Here is a 10974-nt window from a genome sequence, read left to right as displayed (position 1 = left end):
TTGTTTTCCTCTATTTCTTTGCACTGATCACTGAGGAAGGCTTTCTTATCTCTCCTTGCTATTCTTTGGAACTCTACATTCAAATGGGAATATCTTTCCCTTTCTCCTTTGCTTTTCTTCTTTTTTTTTTTTTTTCCATTTATTTTTATTAGTTGGAGGCCAATTACTTTACAACATTGCAGTGGTTTTTGTCATACATTGAAATGAATTAGTCATGGATTTACATGTATTCCCCATCCCAGTCCCCCCTCCCACCTCCCTCTCCACCCCATCCCTCTGGGTCTTCCCAGTGCACCAGGCCCGAGCACTTGTCTCATGCATCCAACCTGGGCTGGTGATCTGCTTCACCCTAGATATACATGTTTCGATGCTGTTCTCTTGAAACATCCCACCCTCGCCTTCTCCCACAGAGTCTGCAAGTCTGTTCTATACATCTGAGTCTCTTTTTCTTTTTTTGCATATAGGGTTATCGTTACCATCTTTCTAAATTCCATATATATGTGTTAGTATACTGTAATGGTCTTTATCTTTCTGGCTTACTTCACTCTGTATAATGGACTCCAGTTTCACCCTTCTCATTAGAACTGATTCAAATGAATTCTTTTTAATGGCTGAGTAATATTCCATGGTGTATATGTACCACAGCTTCCTCATCCATTCATCTGCTGATGGGCAACTAGGTTGCTTCCAAGTCCTGGCTATTATAAACAGTGCTGCGATGAACATTGGGGTGCACGTGTCTCTTTCGGATCTGGTTTCCTCACTGTGTATGCCTAGAAGTGGTATTGCTGGGTCATATGGCAGATCTATTTCCAGCTTTTAAGGAATCTCCACACTGTTCTCCATAGTGGCTGTACTAATTTGCATTCCCACCAACAGTGTAAGAGGGTTCCCTTTTCTCCACACCCTCTCCAGCATTTATTGCTTGTAGACTTTTGGATAGCAGCCATCCTGACTGGCGTGTAATGGTACCTCATTGTGGTTTTGATTTGCATTTCTCTCATAATGAGTGATGTTGAGCATCTTTTCATGTGTTTTTTTGCCATCCGTATGTCTTCCTTGGAGAAATGTCTGTTTAGTTCTTTGGCCCATTTTTTGATTGGGTCATTTATTTTTCTGGAGTTGAGCTGCAGGAGTTGCTTGTATATTTTTGAGATTAATCCTTTGTCTGTTGCTTCATTTGCTATTATTTTCTCCCAATCTGAGGGCTGCCTTTTCACCTTGCTTATAGTTTCCTTTGTTGTGCAAAAGCTTTTAAGTTTCATTAGGTCCCATTTGTTTATTTTTGCTTTTGTTTCTAAAATTCTGGGATGTGGGTCATAGAGGATCCTGCTGTGATTTATGTCGGAGAGTGTTTTGCCTATGTTCTCCTTTGCTTTTCGCTTCTCTTCACAGCTATTTGTAAGGCTTCCCCAGGCAACCATTTTGCCTTTTTGCATTTCTTTTCCATGGGGATCGTCTTGATCCCTGTCTCCTGTACAATGCCACGAACTTCCGTCCATAGTTCATCAGGCACTCTATCTATCAGATCTAGTCCCTTAAATCTATTTCTCACTCCCACTGTATAGTCATAAGGGATTTGATTTAGTTCATACCTGTATGGTCTAGTGGTTGTTCCTACTTTCTTCAATTTAATTCTGAATTTGGCAAGGTAAGGAGTAGTGACTGTGCTTTGCTGGAGCAGCTGTAAAGAGATACCCCATGTCCAAGGTAAGAGAAACCTTCAGTTTATAATGTAGCAAATTATTCTATGTACTTTGCTTGAGCTTGGCCTCAGCAATATCTCCTGTTATGTAAGTTAAGTATATTTAAATAGACATCATCACTCTAATAATTCCAATAGGGCAACAATTAATATATCATTCAGGCACTCTTTATCACATATCAAGAATATTTTATTTTAATGATTTTAGTCTACAGTGGGTCCTAGGTTTATAGGACCCTAAAAATAAAACTAGGTCTCTATCTAGTTCTCAGTGAGGTTTCAAAGGAAAAAATCCCCTGGAGCATTTGCAAAGACACACTGGTTTATATTTATCTTCATAAATTACTTTCCATACACAAAAATTTTGCATTTACCTTTTTTGTGGTAAAGAATTAAATTAATTGTGATAAGCAAAACTCACAGTAAGAAGACTTTATATTATGTTACATTCAGGAGAAGAATTTAATGAATACATAAGAATTTATCCTTGTCAGTATCCTGAAATGATTCATATATTATAAATTATCACGCTGAACATGAAAAATAAAGAGCATATCCCCTAAGGCTGCTATGCTGCACAACTTCAGGGACAATATTTTAGTTATTTCTGTTGCTTCATGAAATTGTGCAGTACAGTATTTACTTAGCAATCTATGTATTAGAACAGGATTACCATTACACCTTTAGCTAATACCTGCATCAGTCATATAATTAGTGTTTATTTTTGTTGAGGGATCATTATGATCTAGTATCCTAGTAAATTTACAATATATAATACAGTATTGTAGCTTTAATCCCAATACTGTATATAAAATGAATAACTAATTTCTCCTACAATGCAATTGTGTACAATTTAACCAGCATATTCTAAATCCCCCATTCCCATCTCCTGGTAAGCATTATTCTCTCTCTGTTCCTATGAGCAACACACAAAGGCTATGTTAGAAACAAATGGACATTAGCTTTTTTTTTTTGACAGAAGTATCCCAACACACATTTTTAATAAAATATTATTTTTGTTCATATGAACTGTATTAGTAGAAAAAACCTTCAAATGCTGTTTATTCTTAATTGTTGTTGAACATCTACCAGCCTTATATCACCAGAGATAAAGAACATCCACCAGTATAGCAACAGGAAATTATTTAAAAACACACATTCATGGAACAATTACTTATGGAAACCTTCTTATGGATTGTAGGAATGTACACCTACAAACAGACCTTGGAGATACTGTGGGTTGGGTTCCAGCCTACCACAATAAAGTGAGTATCACAGTAAAGAGAGTCAAAAGAAATGCTTGGTTTCCCAGTGTGTGTTAAAGTTACATTCACATAATATCATAGTCTATTAAATGTTCAGTTGCAATATGTCTAAAAAATGAAAATGCCATTATTTAAAAGTACTTGATCACTAAAAAAAAAAAAGATGAAATGCTAATCATCATGTGAGTTTTCAATGAGCTGTGATAGTAACATCAAAAATCACTGATCACAGAACAAGAGAACAAATAGACTAATGATGAGACAGTTCAAAAATTGCAAGAATTATCAACATGTGACATGGAGACATGAAGTGAATAAATTCTGTTGGAAAACCTGTGCTGACAGACTAGGTTGACGCAGAGTGACCACAAACGTTCAGCTTGTAAGAAAAAAACAAACAAAAAAAAAACCAAGTAACTGCAAAAACAATAAAATGAAGCATGATCGAATGATATTTATCTGTATATAGATAGAATAGGAAATTCAATAACGAGTGAACTATGTGTGATAGATATGCCATTGAAGGAGAGCAGACTGTATCACCCCCAAATAACCTGCTTTGGCATATTAATACTTTGAATTAAGTTACTTAAGAAAGAGCAGCGGGAAAAGGACACTCTGATTCTCCTTTGTAGCCCTGAAAGCAGGAAATAAATCTCCCATGTGGTTCCCCTCCCTGTACCAGAGGGTAGAAGGCAATTATGTCACAAGAAACAGGGAATTTATCGGCCAAGAAGGCTGTATGACCAAACCCTGTTACTTCTTTATTGATTGCTTGTTGCTGTTGTTCAGTCTCTCAGTCCTGTCCAATTCTTTGCGACCCCATGGACTGCAGCATGCCAGGCATCCCTGTTCCCCACCATCACCTGAAATTTGTTCAAACTCATGTCCATAGAGTTGGTGATGCCATCCAACCATCTCATCCTCTGTCACCCCCTTCTCCTGCCCTCAATCTTTTCCTGCATCAGTTTTTTTTTTTTTTTTTTACAGTGAGTTGGCTGTTCACATCAGGTGGCCAAAGTATTGGAGCTTCAGCTTTGACATAAGTCCTTCCAGTGAATATTCAAGGTTGATTTCCTCTAGGATTGACTGGTTTAATCTCTTTGCCGTCCAAGGGACTCTCAAGAATCTTCTTCAGCACCACATTTCTAAAGCATCAATTTGGTACTCAACCTTTATAGTCCAAATGTCACATCCATACTTGGCTCCTGGGAAAACTACAGCTTTGACTGTACAGGCCTTTGTCGACAAAGTGAAGTCTCTGCTTTTTAACACACTGCCTAGAGTATCTGTCTACTATGTGGGAGACCTGAGTTTGATCTCTGGGTTGGGGAGATTCCCTGGAGAAGGAAATGGCAACCCACTCCAGTACTCTTGCCTGGAAAATCCCATGGACAGAGGAGTCTGGTTGGCTACAGTCAACATGACTGAACGACTTCACTTTTCTTTCACTTTCTAGGTTTGTCATAGCTTTTCTTCCAAGAAGCAAGCATATTTTAATTTCATGCTTTAGTCACTGTCCACACTGATTTTGGAGCCCAAGAAAATAACTTCTAACACTGTTTCCATTTTTCCCCATCTATTTGTCAGGTGGGACCAGAGGCTTACTAATTACCGTCCTAAGCCTAAACACTTTTGTCTTGTCATTTCCTCACAAATTACTGCTTTCTTGCCTGAAATGAATAAAAGCTTTCTGCTTTGGTCACTTTGAATCTCATCATTTTTCATGGGACATCCGTATGTAGAAAAGTAAACTCGTTTTTCTCCTATTACTCTGTCTTATGTTCATTAACTATTAGGCTAGTCATAACTTAGAAGAAAGGAAAATTATTCTGAAGAGACACAATAAAAAAATTATTGAAATAAGGGTGACTGACATGTCCTTGAGGAAAAGGTCTCAGACCCTGACTAATGAATAAAGCAACATGTAAGATTGTCATATCTATAAATGAGAAATAAAGGCAATCTGTAAAATTGGAAGAAACTGGATCAGCAATGAGAAAGACATGAAAATTGTTAGTGGAAAACTCTATTTTAATTTCATTAGGCATCTCTTTTCATGGGAGGAGAATGTAGATTTTTGGTATCCATAAAACATAGTATTAAAATAAATTCTGATAAATTTCTGACAGTGATTGATTTTGTAAAAAGAAGGAAGTATTAAAAGCTCAACCCTTGCTAAAGCTGTTGTGCATCCACAGGGGAAAATATAGAACTACAAATTTAATTAACCATGTTCTTATAACATAAAAATATAAAAGTTGAAGCTTTAGAGACTTAAGTCCCAACATTTCTCCAGAAAGAAATAAAAAGCAATCTGCCTATGGTACGCATACCAAAATGAAAAGACCAAAGACTTGTTCATTGCAGGTAGATTTCTAAATGGATAAATTTAAAGAATATGGAAAGTGGCAGAGAGACTTTTGTAGAAAAGTGAAGAAGTACTGAAAATTTTCCAATGAGTCATTTTATACTTGCTTGCTCAGTTATATGAACACTATAATGTAATAACCAAAGAAAGATACTTATATGTTAAACCTGTGTGAATTTGACAAACCTCATTTATAATTTGTAGAAGAATATTAAATATTTTAGTTTTTTTAATTTTAATCAAGGTTGATATGGAAGCCATTTTTCACTGTTGCAAATAATATCATTGTACAGGTAAATTTGCTCTTGTCTTTTTTAAATAATAGTAGACCCTGGAAAATCCCATGGATAGCAGAGCCTAGTAGGCTGCAGTCCATGGGGTGGCTAAGAGTCGGACACGACTGAGCGACTTCACTTTCACTTTTCACTTTCATGCATTGGAGAAGGAAATGGCAACCCACTCCAGTGTTCTTGCCTGGAGAATCCCGGGGACGGGGGAGCCTGGTGGGCTTCCATCTATGGGGTCGCACAGAATCGGACACAGCTGAAGTGACTTAGCAGCAGTAGAGATAATTTATTACAACTACCAATATGTATAAATCCAAGTCCATAACACAATATTTATGATATCAAAATGCCATAATTCCTTATTGTTATTTAGTCTCTAAGTCATGTCCAACTCTTTGCCACCCCATGGGTTGCAGCCCACCAGGCTCCTCTATCCATGGAATTTTCCTCACAAAAATACTGGAGTGGGTTGCTATTTTCTTCTCCAAGGAATCTTCCCCACCCAAGAATTTTTACCTCTGAACCACCTGGGAAACTCACCATAATACTTACATCTAGAAAGAATAAAAGTCAGACCACATCCCAATTTTCATATATCAACAGTACATACACATGCAACTCCACTCTTTGAATATTCTAAAAGAACAGAGGACAATATTTGTGACATTGTATACAACATAATTTATTGTGTAGAATGTAAGACTGGGGCAGGGAATTCAAGAAACATCAACTCTTAAACCAGAGAGAGGTAGATTTCAGAAATATTGAAGAATAAGGATCAAAGAAAACAATAAACTGATATTACAGTTTCTGGAGGATTGGGATGGAGGCATCATTAATATGTGAATCTTTCTGCATGTGTGGGACTGAGGACATAGGAGTAATTTTACCAAACATCTTACATATCTCATCTATTGGTGAGTAGTTCATGTAGATTCTAGTTAATTACAGCAGAACAACTCATGTAGGAAACCATACTGCCTTTCTTGCCTCAGTGTAACCTGTCTTACCAGGAGCTCTATGTTAAGTCCCAAATATTCTTCATAATGTCCCTTGAGCAACAGCTCAGTTTTAGGGGAACAGGGTCAGCCCTGGCATATTACTACTTGTGCTGTCCAGCATATAACTTATGGAGACAGTTCCACCTTCTTCAGTTCCCTCCCTGCTCTGGTTAACTGATACTTATTACTGGATACTGGACTTCCCTGGTGGTTCAGTGGTAAAGGATCTGCCTGCCAATGCAGAAGACCAGGGTTCAATGCCTGGATAGGGAAGATCCCCCAAGAAGGAAATGGCAGCCCATGCCAGTATTCTTCCCTGGAAAATTCCATGGACAGGGAAGCCTGGTGGCTTACAGTCCATGGGATCACAAAAGAGTCAGACATGACTTAGTGACTAAACAACAACAGTAAGAGTGTATACTGGATGTGGGGAGGGGAGACTTATGGAGACACAGGAGCATGTTATACACAGGAAAATGGAATAATTCTGCCTATTCCATAATTGTTCATGATGAGGAAATAACAAAGGGGCACATCCATTATTTACACTGCTCATTAACTATGCTTCTCTATTTCAGGATAAAACAATATTTCTGCAATACTGAGAAGAGCAACAGTCTTATCAGAATATGTGGGTTATCTGGACCAATTAATTTAAGAATTACTGCCTCAGATTTGAGGATATCAATTTCTTAATATGAGTAAAAGTAGCAAAAATTGGCATACATACTAATAAGGTTGATGTAGCAGTAATTCAGATGAAAGAACACCACAAATAGTACAGTGCTATGCAAATGTAAGTGACATCATTATTATTATTGCTGATTTTTTTTACAGGGAGTCAGTTTGCCTCACATAGTCCTAGCATTATCTCTTTTCTTAATTACTGAAATACAGAAAGGACCAGCAACTAAAATACTAAGATAGTAAGATAATGTCATCCTTCACTTCCATCTCCTCTTTCATAACCAGGGATTCCCAGATGTGAGTGATGACTGCTGAGAACTGCACTGTCTCCTGAGTTCATACTGTTAGGGCTTTCTGGCAGATGGGCCGTGCAGCAGGCGTTCTCATCTCTTCCTGCTGGTTTACAGCATAACTGCAGCTGCCAACATAGGGATGGTCCTGCTGCTCAAGGTGGACCCCAGACTCCACACACCCGTGTATAGTTCCTGAGCACTGTATCCTTCTGTGATGCTCGCTACTCCTCCACTGTCTCTCCCAGTATGCTGGCTGATTTCTTATCTGAGCTAAAGAAGATTTCATTTAATTTCTGTGCCATTCAGATGTGTTGTTTTGGGACCTTTGCAGATGTGGAATGTCTCATGTTGACTATCAAGGCTTATGATCATTATGTAGTGATTTGTAATCCACTTCTTTATACAGTTGTCATGTCCAGGAGATTCTGTACCCAGTTTGTAGTTTTTGTGTACTTAGAAGCTTTGATCTATCCAGCAGTTTTTACCTATTGCACAATTCAGTTGTCATTCTGCAATTCTAATGTCATCAATTACTTTTTCTGTAACTTCCCACCTATATTAGCCCTCTCTTCCTCAGATACAACCGTCAATGAGATTGTGATGTTCCCTTAGAGCAGCTGTGTTCTGGGTTGCAGTATCATCATTGTCTTCCTCTCCTACAGACACATCACAACAACCAGCCAAGGGGAGATGCAAAGCCTTCTCCACATGTGCCTCCCAGCTAACCACTGTGGCTATATTTTATGGCACACTCCTGCTCATGTATCTCAGATCCAGCTCCAATTACTTTATGGACACAGACAAAATGGCTTGTCTTCCACACAGTTTCTTCCCAGTGTTAAATCCACTGATCTACAGTTTAAGAAACAGGATGTGAAAACTGCACTGAAAAGAGCACTTGGCATTAAATTTGAGTTTTTACCCAAAATGATTTATTAAAAATTCTGATAGCTAATATTCAGGTACTTAGACTGAGTCTGGTAATCTCACCAATACAACTTCCAGATATTTTCCATCTCTTATCTTTATGCCTAAAATGAATGTAGGGGTCAGAGATTATTTATCTTCATTGTCTCTCTAAACTAAGGAAGAATAGTAATGGGTTCACTTTGCTATTTTTTAAAAAAGACATATTATATCTCTTCTCTGTTCATGTGTATGCTTCAAAGAGTTATCATGGGCAGAGCAATCCTTCTTCCCACATCAATTCAACTTATGGTCCAAATATTCCAATATACATATATTTTTTAAACAATGGGATTAATAAACTGTCTTCTTCAAAAGTGAGAGTTAGTGGGTTAAAAGATTTGTTTTTGCCTTTCCTGTGTAATAGTAACACCTACACATGTTCCATCATGACACTTAGTAGTACTTAAGAAATAAAAATAAATAAATAAATAAATAAATAAATAACCCTCCTACCTTAACTCAAAGTTTCATAAATACAAGACCCTAGCCTGTCTTGTTCACAAAGCTTCTACTTTGCCACTTAAAATGCTTGGTTTCATTATGCCATTCAGAAACATTTAATGAATAAATAAACAAGTGTCCCTTGAAAAGCTGGTACAAAAATGAGTTTTGCCAATTTTTGACATTTCAAAAAATTCTATTTTTAATAGTTTATTCCAGAATATATATTTTAGACAAAATTCACTTATGCTTCTATCTTTTGGCATAGATTAAATATGTATCAGAGGCAGGGGTCATTGGATGTAGAGAATTTCTCAATCTTCTATTCTTCATAATTCTGCTCTGATTGAATCAGTGGGAACAACTCTATAGTAACTACATAAATGGGAGTTGGGGGCAATATACCAGGACCTTCTCCAATGCTCACTAGAAAAGAAGACTCCATCTCTTTTCATGTGCTCACAGCATTATTCTTCTTAAAATTAAGGGGGGGGGTGCTGGCTAATACAGTTGCAGTTGTAAAGGAATGGTTATTAACAAATTTGTGTTCAATGGGGAAAAAAGTAGTATTTGCATTAGTATCCCATTTGTAAGTACTTATATCCTCTCTCTGTGTATTTATTAAATAAACAGGAACTGTATTCTTAACAGTTTAAATAGTGGTGATTGCCAAGTAGATGGATATTAAGTAATCCTCACTTTGTAACACTAAATTAAGTACTTATGTTGTTCTCACAGTAATAAATTAACAGTTAATCCATTTATGAAAAACATAGCATTATATCAGGTTGTCATGACCACTCATTTTATTTTACATCATCAAAAATGAACATGGAGTCACTCTTCTGTGATTCCAGGAGGATGGGATAATGAGTTATACAAGATTTTCAATTTAACTTATTTTCTAATTCAATATATCTCATTAGTCATAAAAAGTGCTGAATATTATGCACTTTAAAATATAAGAATAAAGCAACACATTAAAACATAATTATCAGCAGGTTATTTGCTTTCAATTACTAACAGAATTGAGTTTTAATACAAGAGTATACATTACTCTAAAATATTTTAGTTTACATTCCAGATAATATATTTGCTGTTCATAGAATATTTCACATATCAGGGAATTAATTACAGTCCAACTCCTTCCACACTCAATTTACTAATAAAAACATACTAAACATATTCATGTCTATAAAAATTAAACTTTTTTGTGTTGCATAAAATTAGATTCAATGACTATCTTTCACATAAGTGTTTAAGATAAAGAGACATCCCTTAATCTCTTTACTTTTTTTTTTTTAAACTCTTTTCTTTAAAGACTGCTTTAATAGGATTTGCTGGTTCTGTTTGTGTTTAATTTTAAGAAAATTATCAAGCAGTAAACACTCAATGTTCTGTCTGATCAAGTATGATGTAATTTTCTAAAGAATATTTGGATGACTTTTTAAAATTATGAAAATATAGTGTGTATATCTGTGCCTATGTATGTATAATGATTCTGCTGTGTGTATTAATACTCACTACATCAATAAGTGTGTGGCTTGATCTTAATTGGCAGCAAATTTAACCTAGTTTGAAGTCATCTTCTTCAGAATTCTATGACCTGAAGAAACAATAATGGAATTGGGTCTGAATTTGTATTTCAGCTCACCAGCAATGTGACCTCCAGCAAATCACTTTTTCTCTTTGGGACATAATGTCTACTCTGCTTAAAGATGGGCTTAGGTTGAATAATCTTTCTTGTCTATTCCTGCTACCACATTCTGTAACTACATTGGTATGAACCTCTCAAGGCAATAGCCAATTCTATTGGTGTGCATGCTTTTTTCTTTTTAAGCATATTCATAACAATAGAATATGTGATATCCCTAGGCCAGTTAGACCTTGGATAAAGTGGCAATCATAAGATAGTTAGCATGTGTTTCAGGAGCCCTAATGCCATCAAGCTGGAC

The 10974-nt window shown here is 36.4% G+C and overlaps 1 pseudogene; it reads left to right on the top strand.

The window, feature by feature from the left end:
• Positions 1-7620: 7620 nt before the first annotated feature.
• Positions 7621-8548, top strand: LOC110129679 (olfactory receptor-like protein OLF2; annotated as a pseudogene).
• The last annotated feature ends 2426 nt before the right edge of the window (positions 8549-10974 follow it).

This window comes from Odocoileus virginianus, chromosome 24 (assembly GCF_023699985.2).
Source record: "Odocoileus virginianus isolate 20LAN1187 ecotype Illinois chromosome 24, Ovbor_1.2, whole genome shotgun sequence".
Lineage (NCBI taxonomy): Eukaryota > Metazoa > Chordata > Mammalia > Artiodactyla > Cervidae > Odocoileus > Odocoileus virginianus.
This window is presented reverse-complemented; position numbering and strand designations above follow the sequence as displayed.